The sequence below is a fragment of the Rhinatrema bivittatum genome, chromosome 19 (assembly GCF_901001135.1).
Source record: "Rhinatrema bivittatum chromosome 19, aRhiBiv1.1, whole genome shotgun sequence".
Taxonomy (NCBI): Eukaryota; Metazoa; Chordata; class Amphibia; order Gymnophiona; family Rhinatrematidae; genus Rhinatrema; species Rhinatrema bivittatum.
In genome coordinates, this window is record NC_042633.1 from 32511650 (window position 1) to 32533656 (window position 22007).

Consider the following 22007-nt stretch of genomic DNA (forward strand, 5'->3'; position numbering starts at 1 on the left):
TGGGGGGGGGGGGTATCCTGTATTTCTCTAGGTCTAGTTTTAGGAAGGGCAGTGTTAATTTATATGCGGCTTGGGTGGAGAAAGGTGGGGGGGGGGATTGAGATAGGCCTCGGTCTTCTCCAGTGCTATTTGCAACCGATTCACCAGCAGGGCAGGAGTGACCGGGAAGAAAATTTCAATCAGCGAAGAGGATAAAAAAAAGTGATCAGGACGCAACTGAGGGAGGGCTAGGAGTCATTAAAAAAACAAACAAAAACCGTTTTTTAGAGGTGGCAGGGAACCTGACATTTTTTTAAATGTTGTTCTGTTTATCATTTCTTTTATAAAAATTTTGTTTGTTAATATTTTTGGATTAAAAAAAATAAAAAGAAGCCAAACATAACAAACGAAACAAAAAAATGAAACGAAATGGAAACAAAAAAATGTGCCTGCTGTACTGGACTTGCATCTGTTTTATACCGAACGCATATTTATTTATTTTATTTATTTATTTGTGTTTCTATACCGATGTTCATCGGACATATCACACCGGTTTGTAGTGGAAACAGGGAGTCTGTTAGAGTAGACGTCTTGCTTTACAGTGGAACATGGTCTTGCATATCTGCCAAATACTAGGATTTCTACTGTTTGTCTTTTTGTCTGTCTGTCAGCCTTGCCTGTCGTGCCCAGGAAGCTCCATGGGCAATGACTTGAGGGGGTCGCTGCCGAATCCCAATGTCTGACTCACTCCCAAAGAGTGCCAACGAAACACAGCCCTGCCCGAGTCTCATTGCGGGAATGTTTTCCTCCTGCTTCGCCTGGTGTCAGGAATGAAGGCCAGGGGGGGCGGAGGCCTGGTGACGCGGAAAAAACAATTAACTTTCTATCTCGTTCCCAAAATACACAACATCCTTCCTGCGGCTGCGCACGGCCTCCAGTTCATATAAACTGTGATAAACTCTATCCGTCCTTGCCACCAGCGCACCTATAGAATGAGATAGCAAAATCCATCCGCTGGACTCTATAAATGTGGGACTGAACTAAGAGATTGTGTTCATGAGTCATTGGGTCCTGATGAGGCACTATTATTTTCAACATCCCGTTCACAGAATTTCGGCCAGCACCTCCCATAACTAGCCTTGCCCTGGCGCTAATTCAGTCACTTGCCGGGCCCCTGAAGGCATCTACGGGGAAGGCGATCCCCATTTCTCCCACCGTGCTCAGGACGCCCCCGCTTCCTTTGGCCTTGCCTCCACATCCGAGGATGAGAGCTCCGTGGCCTCTAAGGCGGGCAGGGCTGGGAATAATCCTTTCCCCGGCCCTGACGCAAGGCGTCACGCGGCCCCGCAGAGAAATCCGGTTGTCTGCGGGCTGCAGGATCCCGATTTTATTCCTGCGGCCCGGGAGGCCCTTGCTGGACGGTATTTGTCGTGTGAGACCGTTCCAAGACCAGCAGCCCAGTCACCGTCCACTACGGAGCGGTCAAGCGGGCAGAAAGTCCTGTATTTTATCACTTGATCCTCCCTGAACCGATGAAAACTGCCGATGCAGATAATAGATAGAAACGCGCGCCGTGGGGGGCCCGCAAGCCAGTTTTGCGAGGGGAAACTCCCTGGGGAATTTGGGGTTTGGGAATCCGGCGGCAGGCCGGTACCGCGGTGATCGTTTACCCGTGCGTTCTTTGCCGGGGGGGTTTAAAGCGCCGGTGGGTATTTCAGAATTGTGTATCTTAGAATCTCTGCCGCAGCCCTGCTCCTTCATGCCGCGGACATGCCCGTACTTTTATCGGCCTGGTGGGAGGCGGGTGTCACGTTTTTAAAAGGGGGCCTTTCCCATGGGTGAACAGAGGTCCCTTTGGAATTTGGGGAGCACGTGCGTAGAACCCGTATTTTTTGTTTTGTTAAATGCGGGCTTTGGGAAATTGCGCCAGGGAGAGGGCAGGGTTGCGTGCGTACAGGGCACGTGCAAAATTGTTCCTGCGGGGGAGGAGCACGGTTGGAGCGAGGAAAGCCTTTTTTTAAAAATACGCATGCAACTCAAAGCAGGCACATTGGCACGTGCTCCCCGGCAGCCATAAATGCGTGCGTACGTGCGTCACGCAGGGGTACACGCACAGCTGCTGATTTGCAAAACGGACTTATGCATGTAAGGGCGCTTTGGATATTCGGGCTAAAGTCTGCGACCTCCAGTCGTTGCAGCGGGTCTGGGTAATATAACTGATGGGCGTGGCGTGCTTATCCCGTGTGGGGCTCTCGTGGACGCCGACTTCAGAAAGCAACTGAGTTTACCTCCCTGTGCCTCGGCCCTAATCCCCGGCTCTGCCACCGACTGCAGGTGTGACCCGGGGGGCTGAGTCCCATTGTCTCCCTGCGCCTCAGTTCTAATCCCCAGCTCCGTCACGGCTCTGGGTGTGACCCTAGGGATTGACTCACTTTATCTCCCTGTGACACTGAAAACCAGGTGCTTGCCTTAATCCATCTTTCCCCCCCCCCCCCAGATCTCAGTGTCGATGTCTGGGTGTAATTTCACGTCTCTTGTGGAAACAGGTCTCTGCGAAGTCCCTGGGCTGGCAGAGCACAGCTGTCTGGCAGGTTTGGGACCAGAATACATGGCGTGCCAAGGCCAGGCTCGTTCTGCTGGTTCCAGGTGCCTCCTCCCGCCTCCCTAGTCAGCGCCACCTGTCAGTCTCTGCTCTGCCTTCTGTTCGGTGATAGGCGTTCTGTTGCCCCCTTGGGGCATTTTCCCCTTAAAACCGCTCCTGGAGCAGCGTGCTTTCTGTCCCTTGCCCCTGGGGTATCTTCTGTTGCATCGGTCGCCCCTCCCCCCCTAAGGTAGGGGTCTATCAGTTGCCTTCCCTTACGCTGGGCTGCAGTGAGGGAACAGCGACCCCTGGTGGCTATCAGAGTCTTATCACGGCACTTATTGATTACCCCCCAGTATAAAGCAAAATGCCCCCGTCACCCTCTCTTTTAATGCGATTCCCTTTGAGCCCACGTGGAAATAAATGCAATTCCCTCTCCGGGGAGTCTGCTCGGGGAGCGCTGTCTTTCAAGTGGAGAACAATGACTTTTTATTTATTTAAGCATTGCTTTCACTTTTGAAAGACAGAGACCCCCGAGTCTGCAAGTTCGTGGTCCCTGATTAGAAGCAAGGGGACCCAGGGTCAAAGTGGCTTAATGCCTCATCGCTCCAGGACAGGACTCCGGCTCCTGGTTCCAGGCAAGTGGCTACCATCACCTGTCTTTGCTCTTTCTCTGGTGGTGCTAAGGCTGAGTGTATAAAACGCACGTGAGGACTCTGCCACAGGCCCTGTCGGCGGGCTTCCCGAGGCAGAGCGCGGGCCAGCGCCATTTGCCTTTAGCGCGCGCGAAAAAAAAAAAAAAAGCAAAGGGCACGGCGGCCTGCGCGGGCCAGAGGCAGGCGGAAGCTGAACCGGCACACGTGGCGCCGTGGGAGGGGGGACTAGGAGGCAGGATGGGGGAGAGAGGTGGACACATACGAGGAGGCGGACGTTGGTTATCGTTTTCAAGTATGGCTGCTCCTTTTTTGGGGGAAGGCTCATTTCTAAACTCTTTGAGTCCTGTGCTCTCCTCGGGCTGCTAGGTCCATTCATTTCTTGTGGATACATGGGAAGAGCTGGCTACCAGTTACGATGGTCTGCCCGTTCCTTTTGGAAAATGGGACTATTGGTTTCGCTTGCCCCTAACCCTCATCAGGCTCCTGGCCTTCAGGGACCGGACCCTAGGTAATGGAGCTGCCCAGCATTCAATAGCACCACACTAGGCGTGGCCCAACCCGACCTGGACCCTACCACAGTCTGGTTTCTGGAGGGAGACGCTTGCTCCAGGCTCGGCTTTAGAGTTGAACTCTCTCCTTCCCCTTTCCCACCGGTGTATTGTGGGATTTGCAGTCCCTCTGCCTTCCTTCGCTATGGGCTTATGAGGATACACAGGACCAGCTCAAAGCCTCCTTCCAGAATCTGGGTCAGCAGGCAGCTCGGCCGAGAGGCTAGTTAAACTTTGCCGGTGTCCGGAGAGGTTTTCTTTGTTATTTTTCCCAGGTGACTAACTCTGCAGGGAGGGGCTGGAGACGTGGCACATACTGTGCCACGGCGGGAAGGCACGGAGGCTGTCATTAGCTCTTAACAGGGCCATGCGGGTCACTGGCCTGGAATCCGGGGCTGTGGCGGCATCCCCGAAGCCAGACATGTGAGAAGAAGCCGGCCTGTGACCGGAGGAGGGCAGGAAGTGGGGGGCAGCTATTGCTCACCAGCATGGGGAAGGGAGGGTGTCTCGTGGTCCCTGCAAACCAGCTCAGATCCCAAGATACGTGCTCAAACAATGGATATATCTCAGGATCACCCTAGATCCTCTCACCTTTGTGCCCCTGCTCGCTGTCTGCCCCTGAATTCTCCCCCTTTCCTCCTCGGGGGTAGGTAGGCGTCTTGGCCAACCAGAAGCAGAGTTTCCCAAGGCAGCCCATGCATTACCTCACAGGGGGCTTTGCACGAGCACCATCCCGCACGCAAACTCACGCACAAAACATGCGTTTCGAACAAGTCAATCAGAGCCCTCGCTCCTCCCAAGGCATATCTCGTGAAAACATTCTTCCCATTCCTCACAACGAGTGCTGAAAACCTTCCAGGTAAAGCGGGAGCTGGTGAGGAAACCCTGGGGTTACACCCTTCGTTGATTGGGCTGAAAGAGTGCATCTAAGAATGCTACTAAAATTAGCTGCCGCGGTCATTAATAATTATATGATTCCGGAAATTATGGGAACAATGCACAGGCAAATGACTTGCACAGCGGAATCATTTGTCCACGAGTCACCATTTGTCGGCTCCTTGGCGGCAGCACTACTCGTTAATTTCCCATGCAGCACCTGTGAGCCCAAGATGACATCTCTTATACTATAAGAGACCAGTATCTGCAGAACTTACTGACATAAATCACCTGTGAACCAACCAGCACGACATGACATGACATGACTTAATGTCTCGGGGCTTGGCCTTGACTTTATGGGGGTAGGGTGGTCATCTTATCAGTCAACGTATGACTTTGGGCTATGTCTGAACGCGCACTGTTGCTGATGTATTTTAACGAGGCTCGTTACTTGTCCGCATGAGGAAAAGTCTTGCAAGCGATGTAGTTTTAATAATGTCCGTAAACCCTTCTCAACAAAGTATGTTGTTGTAACTAAGTGTACTTGGCTGACGCCTGCGATCTGCCCTGAACACGGAAAATCCTTGTGAACGCAGGGCAGAAACGCCTTCCGTTTTGTTCAGTTTTTTAAATTCCAACGAGCATCACATTTGCCCCTCTCTTCAGTAACAAAATTAACCACGAGCAGCGATAGTGGTTCCAATTTCAAAACTTTGCTCTTTTTTTGGGGGGGGGGATCACTAACCACTCCCGTCGACCCCAGTGGAAAATAAATAAATAAAAGCTGAGCAGCAAAATCCACTGGTTTGCCAGCAGCGGCCGCAATCTCACTCCAAACATGCAGCCAGAATTTCTCATCAACCTTTCACTTCCATGAACCCGTTGGATCTGGAGCTGCTAAATTCAGAGAAATAAAGTGAAACGTAAATGTTAACGCTTGGGTTTTTTAATTGCACACAGATAACGTTTGGAGTGAGCACCATTTGCTGCTCCCGCCATGGGCACTGAGACTCATCTGCAGGTCCTGATTGAGCCGACGAGTGGTAACAGCGCTCCTGGTGCCCAGGCTGGCGGGCAATGCCGGCACAAATTGGGACGCTCCAGTCCACCGCAGTCGCAAGGCAGACATTTTTATTCGGGGGCGAAACCCATTTATTCCAGTCGAGGGGGAAGCGGAGCTCCCCAGGGTAGCAGAAACAGGTACAACCAGCGTCTCGCTTTCGATTCACCCAGCCAGCTCGAATCCCGGAGAAATGCGGTAGCCGAGATCTGACGGCCTTAGAGCAGATCATCTATGCTGTGAACGGCATAGGGTCAAGGGTGAGAAGTCTACTGGCACTGGTGAAGATCTACAAAAGCCTACAGTCAGGGTGTGAGGCGAATGACCATAGGCCATGAGGTCGGCAACTCCGGTCCTCGAGATCCACAATCCGGTTGGGTTTTCAGGATGCCCACACTGAATGTTCATGCGATGCATTTGCATGCTCCGCAGATGCATCTCACGCCCGTGTCATCGTGGATATCCTGAAAACCCGACCGTCTCAAGGCACTCGAGGACCAGAGTTGCCTGCCTCTTCTGTGGACTTTTGCTATAATGGTGCTCTATCTGCACTGCGTGTGAAACCCAGCCGTGTACTCATAAAAATGATGAATACATGACGTGATGTTGTTGTGACCGTACGCCCTGCGTGGCCACCTGGCTGAGAAAGACCGAGCTGCATTTGTACCAACCTCTTTCTCCCTTTTGCACTGGATGCTAGAACCTTCCACAACACAGTGTGTCCCATGGGAATACACCATAGGATGGGTGAACCACTGCCTTCCATGTCCTGCTCCAGATCAATGGGTCTCGTCCCGCCACACAACCTTTCCTGGCGATTTTCACAGCGGTAAAGCTGTGAAGAGACTGCATGGGCCCATGAGCTGCCCCTGGCACCATGTCAAAAACTGGTAAGGTGTGAAGGATGAACCCAGGGCTGGATTTTGGGGGGGGGGGGGGGGGGGGGGGGGGTGTCAGATTCTGGGGAGCTGGGGTCAGCTACCTCCAAATGGCAGCACCTATTATAACCATAAGAGACATCACTCACAGCCTCTACTAACTTGTAAACCACCAAAGAACCACCCAGTATGGGATGCCTTCTTATGCCATAAGAGACATCACTCACAAGGCCTAACACAGTACACGGTACACAGTAGCTCAGTAAACGACAGTGTATGGGGAAGAGTATGACGCGAAACGGGTGCAGTAATTCCTGCAGAAGACTCTCTACTTGCTGGCAATGCAACCTGTGTTAGGTTATAAGCCTTCCTTTTAAAAGAGATGGGCTGGGCCTGAGGCTTCTCCCACCCTACCCTACCCCTCACCCACCCACCCCACTTCCTGTCTTTCTCATAATAGAGAGTTGGCGGGGCAAAGACACAATTCTTTACTGCAGTTAGTTAGAGTGGTGCCTGTCTTCAATGAAACCGCAGCAGGACTCCCACCTTTCAGACTTTTAATCTATTCCTGATTCACCCCCAGGCACTCATCTTGTTTGACTCTGTCTTGACTAGTTTGTAAGGTCCCTGGATAAGGGTCTCCCGCTTGAGCGTGCCTGAACAGCACTGCTTACTCCTTGTAGTGCTCTATAAATGCTTAATTACACCCTGGGGAATTGTGTGCTGCAAAGAAAAAAAATATCTAAGTCAGCTTTCTCACTACACTTGATGCAAAGTTTCAACGATATTCTCTTCCTCTAAAATGTTTCCTAATGACACCCCACAGACCTTCTGCTACCAGTACCACAAAAACTCAATACAAAGTGTTGTAAAGTCTCAATGCAAAATGTTATAAAGTTCAATGCAACATGTTGCAAAGTTCAATGTAAAATGTTAAAAAATGTTCAATCTTAAATGTCACAATGTTCCAATGTAAATCATGAAGTCTACGCTAATAGACCCCTCTGTGTGATATGTCCGATGCACGTCGGGATAGAAAAACCAAACAAACAAACAAATAAGTTATGCAAACATAAGTGCTTTTGTTTTTGACGCCGTACATGAAATAGAAGAATAGCTGAGCAGGCTCGGACGTACGTGCGCATGACAGATACTTCTGGGACCAGGCTCCCTGTCCACCCCTCTCTTGTGCCCTCACAGAGAACCGCACCTGCCTGCAGCAGCCGGGGGGGGAATGGCCCCCGTCCCACGCGGTGGCGTCCGGAGCCGGCGAGCGGAGGGCAGAGTGGAAAGGCAGGCTGGGGCTGACGGAGAGTCAGAGGCGGCAGGACGGGCGGCCTTGCCAGTCACCAGGGGAGAGGACTCTTCGGGGCTTTTCAGTCGTACCCGTTGCGTTCAGAGGACACCAAGACGGCCAGGCTGGTGGGGGGGTGGGCGCGGTAGAAGGGAATCTTTATTCTCGGACGGCGGAGTTTGCGCCTCTACTTTGGGGCGGCTTGCGGTGGTCGACGCGCTCGGTGGCCACGATCCCTCAGGCACAGAAAGGGAGGAGCGTCCTTTCCAGAGAAGCGGACGGACGGGTCTCAGTCTCCAAACCCCTGCTGTGGCGATTCCTATGGGGGGGGGGGGGGGTGGGTGGTGTTCCCCATCTGTGTCCTTTCTTTCTCTCTGTCAAAAAAAAAAAAAGGCGAACCACCTGCAGAAAAAAAAAAAACAACAGACGGGCGAGGATGGCAAGGGGGTGCCAAAGGGCACAATTCATATATTAAAAGAAAAATACAAACAATTTATTACAAACAAGAGAAAACAAAAAATAAACATCAAAACCAGTGTAAGAAAACCAACATGGCCGAGTTTCGGGGTGTGTGTGCATATATATATATATATATATATATATTGCCAGACATCGCTCAGAGCTGATTTTATACTCACATACAATTCTATAAATAAAAAAAACCAGAGCACGGAGAAAATGCAATGGACTCCCTGAATGATCACTATCCCAAGTCCATCAACGACTGATAAAAATTTCCCTCTGATGATTCTTATGAGATCAGCAGATGCCTCCGATGTAGCCAAGAGAAATGGAAAACACTGCTTTCATCCTAGAAGTTGGAAACAGCATGGTAAAAAAAACAAAACACTTGGAGAATGACAATCGCATTTCGTACCGATCAGCGTCGACCTCTAAACGGCAAAAGGGACAAATCATACTTCCAGCTCACCGCAATCACATCTACGTTCCTGCTGTGCCGGTGCGGCCTTCAAAATGGCACCAGAGAACCGGCAAGGCAGGATCAACTGCGGGTAAGCAGGGGGAGAGAGGGGTTAGCTGGATGGGGAAAAGGCCCAACAAAGGCCTTGTTTTATTTTTCCGAACCATGACTTTTGTGGCAGGGCAAGGAGACCTCAAGGCAGACTGCTACTGCCTTTTTTTTTACACCAAATGAAACGAACAGTTTTGTTTTGTTTTTTTAAACGAAATGGAATGAACCCACCCCCGAACAACGAAATGAAATCAAAGAAAAATCAGAAAGAACCCCCTTCCTCGCCGCTAGTGCTTGCCTGTGCAAAATCGCAGGCCGATTATTACTCTGGGCCGGTAAATGTAACGTAGGCAGGGTCAGGGGAGGGAAATTTCCTGCCGAGGTTGCATAATTCACCTCCGAGTGCCATTTCGACGTTAGGCGCAAAACCATGCAGGTAACTTTGTAACAGTCTGCAAGGATTTTGCCTTTGGGAACGAGCTTTTGCAGACTCTGCAGTGAGTGTCGCCATTGGCCTTCCTAGATTCACACGCAGAACATGACGGCAGATAAAGGCGACAGGGCGCGTCGAGTAATCTCTCTCCATTAATAAATAGCGCCTATCTAATATCCTATTTAAAAGCTGAGGCATTCAGACATAGGTGAATTTTCAAAAGGATTTACACGTGTAAACGTATCTACTGTTGCAGCAATTTTCAGAAGCCATTTAGTGGAGTAAAGTGCACTTAAGGTGAGCAGATCGTGTGGACCACTCCACGGCATGTATTGTAACAATTTTTCAAAAGCCCGCTTACATAGGCAAAGTGCCTTTACGTGAGTAAAATCCGGTTTTACGCATCTTAAATGCTTTTTAAAATCAGGGCCCCTAGTGAGCGTCATCCAAGCCACAGGGAACTACAGTGGATTTTTTCGGATAAACAAGCCTATCACCAGCCAAGGGCTCGAGTCAAAAACTGAATGGGATATTTTTCACAATCGATCTGTGCGATTGGATATCATTGATAAGGAAGAGATTGAAACAAGCAATAATTTAGTAGGGTCCGATGATATTTTTATAATGGCCCTGGTAGACAGAGCATCAATATGTGAGAACATAAGAGCGTAAAACTTGCCATGCTGGGTCAGACCAAGGGTCCATCAAGCCCAGCATCCTGTTTCCAACAGAGGCCAAACCAGGCCATAAGAACCTGGCAAGTACCTAAATATTAAATGAATAGATCCCAAGCTACTAATCCTTATTGATTAATAGCAGTTTATGTACTTCTGCTCTAGAATCTTATCCAAAACTTTTTTAAACCCAGCTACACTAACTGCTGTAACCACATCCTCTAGCAATGAATTCCAGAATTTAACTATGCTCTGACTGAAAAATAATTTTCTCTGATTTGTTTTAAATGAGCTACTTGCTAACTTCATAGAGTGCCCATTAGTCCTGCTATTATCTGAAAGAGTAAATAACTAATTCACATTTACCCATTCTAGTCCTTTCATGATTTTGTAGACCTCTTATCATATCCCCCCTCAGCCGTCTCTTTTCCAAGCTGAACAGCCCTAACCTCTTTAGTCTTTCCTCTTAGAGGAGCCGTTCCATCCCCTTTATTATTTTGGTCGCCCTTCTCTGTACCTTCTCCATCACAACTATATCTTTTTTGAGATGCGGCGACCAGAATTGTACACAGTATTCAAGGTGCGGTCTCACCTTGGAGCGATGTAGAGGCATTATGATATTTTCCGTTTTATTCACCATTCCCTCTCTAATAATTCCTAACATTCTGTTTGCTTTTTTGACTGCCGCAGCACACTGAGCAGACAATTTTAAGGTATTATCCACTATGATGCCTAGATCTTTTTCCTGGGTGGTAGCTCTTAATATGGACCCTAACATCGTGTAACTACATCATAGGTTATTTTTCCCTATATGCAACACCTTGCACTTGACATATTAAATTTTGTCTGCCATTTGGATGCCCAATCTTCCAGTCTCACAAGGACCTCCTGCAATTTATCACAATCTGCTTGAGATTTAACTACTCTGCATAATTTTGTGTGCTCCGCAAATTTAAGGTATTTCATGTTCAGCTTGCAGATTCATATTACCAAGGTCATCCTTATATTTTGCTTCAATGGAAATATGGTTATATTCTAAAAAAAAATGTCAGGTATGACCTATTAACTTCTGATTGGTCTGTCTGAAAAGTGAATAGCCAATCCTTGTTTATAAAGAAGGAGGCATGGTTCCCCTATATGTTAAAGTGATGAGAGAAAGGTGGACCTAAGAGCAGCCAGCATGAAACGAATGGCCCCGAAACAGAACACAGCCTTGAAATACGGCACCACGTTTGCCTTTAATTTTCTTCTGAGGCTAACGAAAGTACAATTTCTTATTTTAACTGCAAAGAAAAAAAATGCATACAAATAAGGACACTTGGAACATAATGATTAGAAAACACCACAATGGAGGAAAATGCATGGAATTCTAGGATCTGTCCCGCAAATTTGTAATGCTCAGTTTTTGCCTTTTCAAATAATTCAAACATTTGTGGGTATTGCAAGAGTCGCTATTCTTTGTCTTATACCATGAGAGACGTTTCTTGAAACATCCGCCAGTTCTGAGTAAATCTAAGTCGTTTCTTTTTTTTTTTGTTTCCGCTTCTCTGCTCCTCAGAAGCAGGAGAAAGGTTCTGGGCCATGGACTAGATTCTCTTACGCCTGTAGCGCCTGCTTGGGAATCCCTACGCCAACCTGGCAGAATCAGTAGAAGGAGGCGAGGCTACATGCCCAGTGCCCTCCGAAAGTGGCTGAGGGACAGAGAGAGGGGAGTCGGCGGCACCGCTGGGGGGGGGGGGTCCATCAAGCCCAGGATCCTCTCCCCGTCGGTGGCCAATCCAGGTCACAAAGCAAGGAACCAGGGAAGAAAAGCGGAGAACTTATGCCACCGACAGATCCAAGGCATCAGAGTGGGGGGGGGGGGTGTAAATTGGGAGGCCACCCAATTCAACAGAGAAGAGGGAAGGGTCCCCCCCCCCCCGGGCACCGTTGTGAGAAATCTGAGAAACCACAGATTCACTTATTTCCAGGCTTGACCTGTTTTCCCGTGGGCATCTTCTGAAAGAGGTTTTATACACCATTGCCGGACTTTATGTCTACGCCGCATTGTCAGTAAACCTCTGTTGGAACACCAGTTTGCCCCACCCTCCCCCTATTGGTTTCCCTGGGTTAGGATGTGAACCAATCGGATCTCGCTTCGACGCGAGGCGATTCCGTGATGCTGCTGCTCCCAGGATGGTGGTGGTGGTGGTGGTTCCAATCATGGTGCAAGCATCCGACTTCTCAAGCACAAATACTCAAAAAAAACAACAAAAATGAGATAACACATAAGAAAAAAAAATGCAGTAATAAGAAATTGCAGCTACTTAGTACTTACAAAAGGACGACGAGAGAGGGAAGGGACCATTATTTATTCATTTCATGTTATTAGGTGAATTTGTTATCCACTGATCCAAAAGTAATGGACCGCGCACAGTGAATTACAATAAAAACAGAAAATGCAGCTCATAAGATCAACAACGCAAACAATAAAACAAGACAGAGCGTTCGGGGGGGAGCGGACGGCCTAGCGGTTAGAGTCCCGCACCTGGGACCTAAGTGACCTTGGTTCAGATCCTTTTTCTGCCACTGGCACTCCTTGTGCCATCAAGCTCATCGATTCCTCTCCTGTTGCCTCAGCAGCTTAGAATGTAAGCTCCCCGGAGCAGGGACGTTATACCTATATGTCATTTCTTGTAGAAAAGATTTTTTTTGGGGGGGGGGGGGGAGTCACTGCATCAGTTTCCCTCCCTTCTCTCCTCACATCAGGGGGTGCATTTGCCTAAACCCTGAGATATTCGGGGAGGGGAGGAGGAGACCCAGACAAACGAAAGAGCCTTCTTCAGACCCGGGGTGCAAGTGCATCGGCCCTCAAAATTGCCCTCCTCATCTCCCTGTACATGAGCCAAGTTAAGGTGGTGCTCTCAGCATTAGGGCTGTCACACACTGGGAGTTGATGGCCGTGGGGGCACTGGAACTCGTTCGCGTCACTAGGGCTGCCACACACTGGGAGAGTTGGTGGCAGCGGTGGGACTGGAGCCCAGGTCTGCAGGTATCAGGCATCGCATAGGAAAGCTTCCAGGCCAAAGCAAATATTAACAAAGTAAATAACCGCAGCCTGCTTTATGTGACTGAGCCTGGCGTGGCCCTGTGTACTCAACGCCGATGATTAATAACTTTGCACCTCCAGTCCGTCTTCAGGGAAGAATAACAAGCAGTTTCCTTTCAATTATACAAATAAATTCTTTTTGTATGGTTTTGTTTACATTGAGTAGGACTGATGCAGGGCCCAGGAATGATAACCGCATGCCACCAGGCCCACTAACACGAAACCCGGCGCAGAGGGAAACGAAATGAAATGTAGCAGACACATGCAGGAGAAATGCATAATGCAATGAAGGAAAACCAGCGACAAATTTTACTTACAAAAACAAATTGGAACTGTAAGCTGGAAAGCCACCAAAAAAGGAACGTAACGGAGAGAGACCAACGTTCATTCCAGTAAATCTGGGTGATTTGCCACATGAAAAATTCATACGGCATCGGTGCTGTCAAATAGAATAGTGCATTATTCTATCACAGGCCCAGAATGGTGCATTTCTTTCTCACAGCTTCTGAAGGGTAACGCATGGTAACTTTTGGTATAACATTTCTGTATGGGGGAAACCTGCACAGAATGGCAGTTACAATCCTAAACAGAAGACATGGGGGTAACCTGCACAGAGCTGCAGCTACAGCCCTAAACACCTTGCTGGGCAGACAGGATCAACCATTTTGGTCCTTATCTGTCGTCATTTGCTATGTTACAATGTCCTGCAGAATAGAATAGCAGATTATTCTATCATAGGCATGTTTCTCAGGGGTGCTGTGCTGTAGAATAGAATAGTGGATTATTCTATCACAAGGCATTTATCAATCCATTTCCCATGGTGTCTGCACTGTAGACTACAATAGTAGATTATTCAGTCCTAAGTACTGATCAGTGTCATTCTCACAGCAACTGTCCTATGGAATAGTACAGCAGATTGTTCTATCACAGGCACGGACCAGTGCATTTCTAACGATAGATCTCTTGCTTTCAAGGGGCTCTGTATATTAATCCTGTGTTTATTCTGGACAGTGAGAAACACCTGACCCTCGACAACAATGCAGAAACACAATGTCGACCCCCATGAATGTCACCTGGGAAGAAGAGAGCAAACCGTGTACACCTTGTGACTCTGCCCGTGAGCTATGCAGCTGAGAAGCCAAGGGCCGAAACTGCAGGCCCTCCCTGCTGCCAGCAAACCCCACGCCTGGTTATCGGTCCCGAGCTGCCCTGGCGTGCCACCCTCTCTGTGTTTTTCTACGTGACGCCTTGTTTTGGGATCACATAGTTTGGTAACCGTGTCACAAGGATCTCCTCGCAGGCGGGCAGAGGATTGAGGGCCCCTGGGCCACTCCTAACATGTAGCGGATTAATCAGAGGTTTGTGGTGCCTGGGCTCTCCCCTCGGGTATAAAGAGTCCCTCCTGCAGGATATCTGGGACTCCAGCAGGACCTGCCGGGACACGCAGCACCTTCTCGGGTTTAGCTCGCACGCCTTCCTCCTCCTCAAGCCATGACTCGCGCCCTCTCAGCTCCCAAAGCCGCCTGCGGGCTCCTGGCTGCGCTCCTGGCTCTCTCCCTCCACACAGCAGGTAAGGACGTCTCTCCCCCACCTCTCACTTCTGTCCCAGCCACTGGTTAATTTTAGCATTATCTGGGTAGCTTTTTCCTTCCTTTGCATTCGTTATGGATTGTTGATAAATTTTCCTTGCTTTTTATAGTTTCCATTTTTTTTTTCACATTTCTGCTATGTGCCCCCCTCCTAGTGTTTAGACCTATGTCTCTCTTTCTGTCTGCGCATGTTTGTATTATCCGAGAACCCTAGTTCTGGCAGAAGGCACTTTTGTGGATATTTTCAGTGCATTTTGCAGACGGTCATAGCCAGGGCTCTGCAAACTGAGACTAAATAACTGATCTGGATTTTAGAAATGTGCTTTCCATCAGAGCTGTGCGCATCACCCAACGGTCTTAGCACGTCAGAAGGCCTGGCTGCAGCCACCTCCAGGGTGCGTGCAGCAGCCGCAATGTTTCTGGTGGCCTTCCAGACCCTCAAAGATGAGAGAGAGGTGGAGGGCCCATGCTGGGAGGGGGGAAGGTGGGAATTCTGAGGAAGAGAAAGGGGGAAGGCGAAAATAAAACAAAACCCGCAGAGAGCAGATTAATGAGGGCAAAGCCAATGGTGGCGAATCAGACTCCTGAAAGCATCTCCACCTCCGGAAGGGGGTCAGAGAACACAGGGCAGTCCTGGGGGGGGGGGGAGTGCCCTGCGCTGCCCCAGTATAGCGCTGCCCCCGGCACTATAATTTCCTCTCAGCTTGGGGGGGGGGGGGCGGAGCCACACAAGTCAGCGTTGCAGGCCCCGCCCCCCCAAGCCAGCCCTGGTACAGGGTTTAAACCCCGAAACACCACCAGGGCCGTGAAAGCTAATTCCTGGGGTTGTCCCGTGCTGGAACTAATGGTTGCACTCTCTCCTCTTTCCCCTTACAGAGGCACAGACCACTGCAGGTAAGAGTCACGCGCCAAACCCCACCGCATCTTCTCCCACCTGCCCTCCTCCAGGGTGACTCTCCACCCCTGCTGAACGCTGCAGAGAAACCTCCCCGCCTCGCTTTCATACCTCCCCTATCTCTCTCCCTTTCTCTCTCTGACTCTCTCTCCCTCTCTCACTGTATCTCTTCCTCTCTCTCCCTCACTGTATCTCTCCCTCCCTCTCTCTCTCTCACTCTCGCTCCCTCTCTTTCACTTTCTCTCTCCCTCACTCTCTCTCTCTCTCTCTCTCACTGTATCTCTTCCTCTCTCTCTCACTGTATCTCTCCCTCCCTCTCTCTCTCTCACTCTCGCTCCCTCTCTTTCACTTTCTCTCTCCCTCACTCTCTCTCTCTCTCTCTCTCACTGTATCTCTCCCTCCCTCTCTCTCTCTCACTCTCGCTCCCTCTCTTTCAGTTTTTCTCTCCCTCACTCTCTCTCTCTCTCTCACTGTATCTCTTCCTCTCTCTCTCACTGTATCTCTCCCTCACTCTCTCTCTCTCTCTTCCTCTCTGTCTCTCGCTCTCTCTCTCTCTCTCTCTCTCCCGGTTTGATCATTTCAGTCTCCCTTTTCCTCTCTCTTGCAGCATCTGACGTCGTCCCCGGCTGGGGCATAGCCCTCCTGACCATCTTGTCCGTCATGCTCTTCCTCATGCTTCTCCTCTGCTGCTGCATGGTAAGTGTCATCCCTGAGCCAGAGCCAATCAGCAAGGGGGGGGGGGGGGACCTCTAATGACAAGACCGCACCAGAGCCAAAGCCAACTTGGATTTACCCAAGGGAAGCCTTTCCTCACAAATCTGCCACATTTCTTTGAAGGAGTTAATAAACATGTGGATAAAGGTGAACCGGTAGATGTAGTGTATTTGGATTTTCAGAAGGCGTTTGACAAAGTCCCCCATGAGAGACTTCTCAGAAAACTAAAAAGCCACTGGCTAGGAGGCAACGTCCTTTTGTGGATTACAGACTGGTTAAAAGATGGGAAACAGAGAGTAGGATTAAATGGTCAATTTTCTCAATAGAGAGAGGTAAAACAGTGGAGTGCCTCGGGGATCTGTACTTGAACCGGTGCTTTTCAATATATATATAAATGATCTGGAAAGGAATACGACGAGTGAGATTATCAAATTTGCAGATGACACAAAATTGTTCAGAGTAGTTAAATCACAAGCAGATTGTGATAAATTGCAGGAGGACCTTGCAAGACTGGAAGATTGGGCATCCAAATGGCAGATTAAATTTAATGTGGATAAGTGCAAGGTGTTGCATATAGGGAAAAATAACCCTTGCTGAAGTTACACGATGTTAGGTTCCATATTTGGAGCTACCACCCAGGAAAAAGATCTAGGCATCTTAGTGGATAATACTTTAAAATCGTCGGCTCAGTGTGCTGCAGCAGTCAAAAAAGCAAACAGAATGTTAGGAATTATTAGAAAGGGAATGGTTAATAAAACGGAAAATGTCATAATGCCTCTGTATTGCTCCATGGTGAGACCGCACCTTGAATACTGTGTACAATTCTGGTCGCCGCATCTCAAAAAAGATATAATTGCGATGGAGAAGGTACAGAGAAGGGCGACCAAAATGATAAAGGGGATGGAACAACTCCCCTATGAGGAAAGACTGAAGAGGTTAGGACTTTTCAGCTTGGAGAAGAGATGGCTGAGGGGGGATATGATAGAGGTGTTTAAAATCATGAGAGGTCTAGAACGGGTAAATGTGAATTGGTTATTTACTTTTTCAGATGATACAAGGACCAGGGGGCACTCCATGAAGTTAGAAATTAGCAGAGAAAATTCTTTTTCACTCAAATCACAATTAAGTGCTGGAATTCATTGCCAGAGGATGTGGTAAAGGCAGTTAGCGTAGCAGGGTTTAAAAAAGCTTTGAACAAGGTACTCAAGGAGAAGCCCATAAACTGTTATTAAGCAGGTAGACTTAGGGAAAGCCACTAGTTATCCTTGGGACGAGCAGATTGGAATCTCTCTACCTCTTGACACTTGTGACCTGGATTGGCCACTGTTGGAAACGGGATGCTGGGCTTGATGGTCCCTCCGTCTGACAAGCCTGATGGAAGTCCCTGTGTATAATCAATCCCGTGAGGCACCATGTGTGTGTGTGAGATCTGGCTGCAGTTCACACTCAGTTTACTGCAGAGTGGCACTGCTGGAGCACAAGGCTCAAGGTGTGTTTATTCTCACAGCTGATGTCCCCTGTGTATAAATAATCCCTTTGAATGATGCCGGTGAGTCATTCAGCGGTTTGCTAACACCTTCATCAAAACACAGCCTGAGCTTAGGGTGCTAGTGAGGCTCCGCAGTAACCTGCTGTAAGAAAGTGTCAGTGGACTGGGAAGGAAGCCACTTGTTCCTAAAGAGTTATTATTACACAGAAAGACCCACTGTCCAGATATCTGGGGTTTCTAATGATGTGTATGTCTTTGTTCCCTCCACCCCAAACACAGATGTTCTGCAAAGGAGGAGACTCACAGAGCACACAGAGTGGTTTGTCCTCCTACTTCCCTCACATGAGCTTCAGTAGACAAGACTGCTGAGATCCCGGCAAAGCACGGGGATCCTGCCTGACCTTTCACCCCCCTCTGGATTTCCCGGGAAACAGAAGAAGACCTCACCCTCCTTGGCTAAACCCCTTAAGCCCCGTGATTTAAGCAACGGCATGCAGTATTATTTATTTAAAGAGTTTTGTTGAGAATGGGTATAGGCCCGCCCCGTGGTAAAGATCGATTCAGTATTATTATATTAGGCAGTGTATTTTGAAGTCTTCGACTGCCTTGGAGGCAGCCATCTTGCCTGCCGCGTCGTGGGCGACATCACGCTCACCGTTCAAGCCACTGGCTAGTGCAACCCGCGCAGGGCTCTACATGACAGGATGGCCTATCTGGGACCATCGGTTTCCAAGCTTCACCGTCATGTGGCTTAGACCTTTTCATCATGGCTGCCTGCAGGGCAGTTGCTTCTTAAAGAGCTTTACAACTTGCAAAGCTTTAAAAAGCAAACTTTTTTTGTTTTTGTTCCGCTGGGTTTAGCCTAAATGTGTCCTTCTGAAACACAGGAAAGTACATCAGGTAGATTTTTCTTTGTAAAGTTTTATTGTGCTTTGTTTCTTTTCAATTTAGCCTTGTTTTCTGTACTGTGTAAATCCCCTGATGCATTCTGGGACGTGTTCTAAAACAAAGGCCGCTAGTGATGATGTCACAGCCCTCCGTGGCTCAGCTTCTGAAGAGCCTTTGTTAAATGGGAGAGAGATGGCAGCATAGACAATGCCAGAGAAAATAAAAGTGTGTGTGAGGGTGCATTTTATTATTTTACCCCCTGTTGTGTGTTGGGGAAAGGTCTGGTGTCTCACTAGCTGGTAGCAAGGGTGCTACTTGATTTCTAATGAGGCCCCATTTGGGCGGCCATTTTAGGGGCACTGTGAAGCCCTTGCTGCCACTGGTGGAACTGAGGCCTACTCAACTCTCTGGCCATTGCCTCTCTCTGGCCATCATTGATTTCCTTTCTTGGCTATAGAATCCCACTCAGCTTCTACAGTAGTTCCAGGAACCAAAGAGGAGATGAAGCAAAGTTCTGAATCCTTCTAGAACTTCCCCTTACGCCACTCATCCAAAGTGTCATTCTGTGTTGCCCGATGTCTGTTATACTGTGCTTATCTGAAAGTATGATCTATGGCTCTGAATGTGTAGCAAAAATAAATTATTAGCAAATGAAGGCCATGTCTGGTTTCTTCCCTGGCAAAAATTGGAAGTAGAAGGGATTTTATGAACAGGGGAGGTGGGCGGGGAGGAAGGGAGTGGGGTTGTGTAAAGTGTTGAAGAAGGCGCTCCAAAAAAAAAAAAGAAGATTCAGAGATAAGACCTAGGCCCTTCAAACTTCTGGAATTCTCTTCCCTTCAAAAAAAGGAAGCAGGAAATGACACGCACGGGAAGGATAGGTCAAAGGGCCTACAGAATTCTATTAAGTCCGCCCCGCAGTTAACTAAAGATCCCTCTAGAGGGGATCACTGCTCCATAACTATGTCCTCTTGCATATCTAGGGTTGCCTCCTAACCTGAGCTGCGGAAATCAGAGAAATGTTAACATTTGCATGGATTTGACCTTTCACTGTCCAGTGCCAGGAGGCAAGGGGTTGGAGTCATGGCTTAAATCTGACCCTTCAGGTTATCAGTCTTGGTTCCCTTAATTGCACTGGTCATTTCGAATTTGAGTATTTGGTGTACTGGCTCGCACTCTCTCAGAACCGATGCCCAGAAGAACGAGGCACGGTAGTAGCAGGGCAAACATTGAAAGAGAGGAATTCAGGAGAACGGGCAGATTATGGGCTCCTGCCAGCATTTCCGTACAAGGCCTGGAATTTGCAGGTCCTGATGGACGGGGGCAAGCTTGGCGACAGAGGAGCAATTACAAAGCATGGTCGGGGGGGGGGGGGGAGAGAGCACTCCTAATTAGCCACGAGGCTCTGTAGCCTTGGCTTCAGCTGCTGGCACTTAAGCTTGAAAACAACCCCCAAACACAGTCGACAAAATGACTTGGGTACCCCCCCCTCCTCAATTCAGGTTCCTGACTGAACTCTGCAGGGGCCACACTCAATCCCGGGGCTTTAAGTCCCGGTTGTACGGTCGCCAGTGCTTTCGCCCCAAGGCGCGGGTTGTTTTCTAATAGGGGGAAGTCAGTCCTTCACGGCGCAAGGCGTGTGGGTGTAAAATCCCTTCCCTGTGTACTGAGAGCAGCTCTTCGGTGCACAGCCTGGACTCACGGGTGGGGGGCTCCAAATTAAAAGTTGACTGATTTGCTCCAACTGAATCAATCGGCGTCATCAGATGAGTTCCCAGTTACATCGGTGTCCTCTGGGTGTATTTCCAGACATTTCTCTCTCTCTCTCTCTGCGTAAGTGTCCCCTCTGCACTGGGTCCTGAGAGTCGCTTACCCTCCAGTGAGTGGAACGAGCAGTCTCCCAGGTGGATGGAGGGATCCACCTGGATCTTCCAAAACAGTCCTTTTGTCCCGTGTCTCGGGGGGGGGGGGGGAGATGAAGACTCCAGTGAAGGGGGGGGGAGGGAAGGTCTCCAGATGTCTCGATTCTCCTACCCCAGCTCTCCTCTCCCAAGAACTACAGACCGGTTAGCCTGACTTCAGTGCCAGGAAAAATAGTGGAAAGTATTCTAAAGATCAAAATCACAGAACATATAGAAAGACATGGTTTAATGGAACAAAGCCAGCATGGCTTTACCCAGGGCAAGTCTTGCCTCACAAATCTGCTTCACTTTTTTGAAGGAGTTAATAAACATGTGGATAAAGGTGAACCGGTAGATGTAGTATACTTGGATTTTCAGAAGGTGTTTGACAAAGTTCCTCATGAGAGGCTTCTAGGAAAAGTAAAAAGTCATGGGATAGGTGGCGATGTCCTTTCGTGGATTGCAAACTGGCTAAAAGACAGGAAACAGAGAGTAGGATTAAATGGACAATTTTCTCAGTGGAAGGGAGTGGACAGTGGAGTGCCTCAGGGATCTGTATTGGGACCCTTACTGTTCAATATATTTATAAATGATCTGGAAAGAAATACGACGAGTGAGATAATCAAATTTGCAGATGACACAAAATTGTGCAGAGTAGTTAAATCACAAGCAGATTGTGATAAATTGCAAGAGGACCTTGTGAGACTGGAAAATTGGGCATCCAAATGGCAGATGAAATTTAATGTGGATAAGTGCAAGGTGATGCACATAGGGAAAAATAACCCTTGCTTTAGTTACACGATGTTAGGTTCCATATTAGGTGCTACCATCCAAGAAAGAGATCTAGGCGTCATAGTGGATAACACATTGAAATCGTCGGTTCAGTGTGCTGCAGCAGTCAAAAAAGCAAACAGAATGTTGGGAATTATTAGAAAGGGAATGGTGAATAAAACGGAAAATGTCATAATGCCTCTATATCGCTCCATGGTGAGACCGCACCTTGAATACTGTGTACAATTCTGGTCGCCGCATCTCAAAAAAGATATAGTTGCGATGGAGATGGTACAGAGAAGGGTAACCAAAATGATAAGGGGAATGGAACAGCTCCCCTATGAGGAAAGACTAAAGAGGTTAGGACTTTTCAGCTTGGAGAAGAGACGACTGAGGGGGGATATGATAGAGGTCTTTCAGATCATGAGAGGTCTTGAACAAGTAGATGAATTGGTTATTTACACTTTCGGATAATAGAAGGACTAGGAGGCATTCCATGAAGTTAGCAAGTAGCACATTTAAGACTAATCGGAGAAATTTGTTTTCACTCAATGCACAATTAAACTCTGGAATTTTTTGCCAGAGGATGTGGTTAGTGCAGTTAGTGTAGCTGGGTTCAAAAAAAAGGTTTGGATAAGTTCTTGGAGGAGAAGTCCATTAATGGCTATTAATCAAGGTGACTTAGGGAATGGCCTCTGCTACTACTGGCATCAGTAGCATGGG